At 38.8% G+C, this 1,628-nt stretch overlaps 1 protein-coding gene across 12 annotated transcripts in view; it reads right to left on the bottom strand.

Moving 5' to 3' along the window:
• Positions 1 to 1,628, bottom strand: part of szt2 (SZT2 subunit of KICSTOR complex) — a 190,187-nt gene that overhangs the window by 159,960 nt on the left and 28,599 nt on the right. The gene's annotated exons all lie outside the window — the stretch shown is intronic.

The raw sequence follows: 1,628 nt of genomic DNA, 5'->3' as shown, positions 1-1,628 counted from the left end.
AGAGGCACTAACACAACTAACACAATGGATATTAAAACAAAATGGAAATGGGAATTGGGACTTATATTAACAGAAGACGATTGGCTGAATATCTGGAAGACCCAAATTACAACATCCTCTTCTAGAATTTAGAGAAAACATTGTTGGAAAAATATAATCAGATTTTTTGTTAAACCCAAAATTACCAGTAAATTGAAATCTAGAGTTCAATCATGTTGGAAAGATTGTGGAGCGTTTAATGTTAACCACATATATATTTTCTGGCTTTGTACCAGAATTACACAGCTCTAGAACAAAATACACAAAGAGATTGTCAGAACAAATGGTAAAAATGGACAAATGTTACATCATTTATTTTGAATATAAAGGTTCCCCTTGTGTTATGTCTTATTTAAGAGTTCCTCCCCTAGTGTGCAGTGCAGTTTGTTTTGTTTCTACTGTTTCTTATAGTTTCTGTGTATTGTTCGACCTTTTTTCTTGATTGTACTCTAAAAAATAACAAATAGAAACTTATAAAAGAAACAGTTGCTTTATTGGTCTAAGTTTCAAAACAATTTTCAAGTTCAGTAATCTACTACTCAGTCTGAAAGAGAAAAAGTGCAAATAATTTACTGAGATGAGTGTTTGTAGACTTACAGTAAAACTTTTTACTGTAAGTAAAACCCCTGTAAACCAGGGGTCCCCAAACTATGGCCTGCGGGCCGCCTCCGGCCCGCCTCCGGCCCGCCTCCACATTTGGTCCGGCCCCCTGAACAATATCAGAGAGCATTCAGATTTTTTTTCATTTTTTTCAACCACCAGGGGGCTCTTTAGCTGGAACTGTGGGTGTTTGGATTTTTCTTCAACCACCAGGGGGCTTTTAGCAGGAAGTGTGTCCTGTAAACTGTGTGGCGCATTGCTGCCATCTGTTGGACTTTTAGGGAACTGCTTGACTTTTATGTTATTTAATCAGTACAGTTGTTTGCTAGCGGTAGAGCAGACGAACACACGTGTCCGTTATGAACGCCGCATTCCAGGTTGAATTCTTCGAAGCGATGCCTGCAAGTAGCAACTTATACTTCAAAACGAGCCTTTATGTTAACATATGAGAAATTATGTTAAATTTACATTCCTTCAATGGAATATATACTAGTCAGTCCCAGTCACCGTTTCACTCATGGGTCTTGCCCATGTGCTTTCTGGGTAAAAATCAATCGAGAAACATCTCCTGCCATCATCCAACAGGTGATGGCAGGAGAGAGACTGTTCTCTCCACAATAGATGTATAGAATATATGCAGTAGTGATGGGTCCGGCAACACTGATGCGTCGGTGCATGCATCAAGCCCATAGACCAAAACCCGGGTCGGTGAGCGTATTGGTTTCAGCAAGCCACGTGATCGATACAGGAACTGTTTCGAAATGACATTAAAGCGCCAAACTGTGTTTATAAGGAAGCAAATCTGTCAAAAGCATTTGCCAAACAAATTCTTGATCTTTTACAGTACAGTATAAACTATGGAGCAGCTTCAAAGGAAAGGTTTCCTCAGTGTGGGACCATTTTGATCTTACTGGAAAATAAATTTGTTTTCATTTTTGTTGTTTCATCCGGTTCTTGTCAGTTTCAACTTGATCTATCTGAATCCAAAT

This window comes from Poecilia formosa, unplaced genomic scaffold (assembly GCF_000485575.1).
Source record: "Poecilia formosa unplaced genomic scaffold, Poecilia_formosa-5.1.2 Scaffold470, whole genome shotgun sequence".
NCBI classification, from domain to species: Eukaryota; Metazoa; Chordata; class Actinopteri; order Cyprinodontiformes; family Poeciliidae; genus Poecilia; species Poecilia formosa.
The sequence above is the reverse complement of the archived record's forward strand: the minus strand, read 5'-3'. Positions and strand labels throughout refer to the sequence as shown.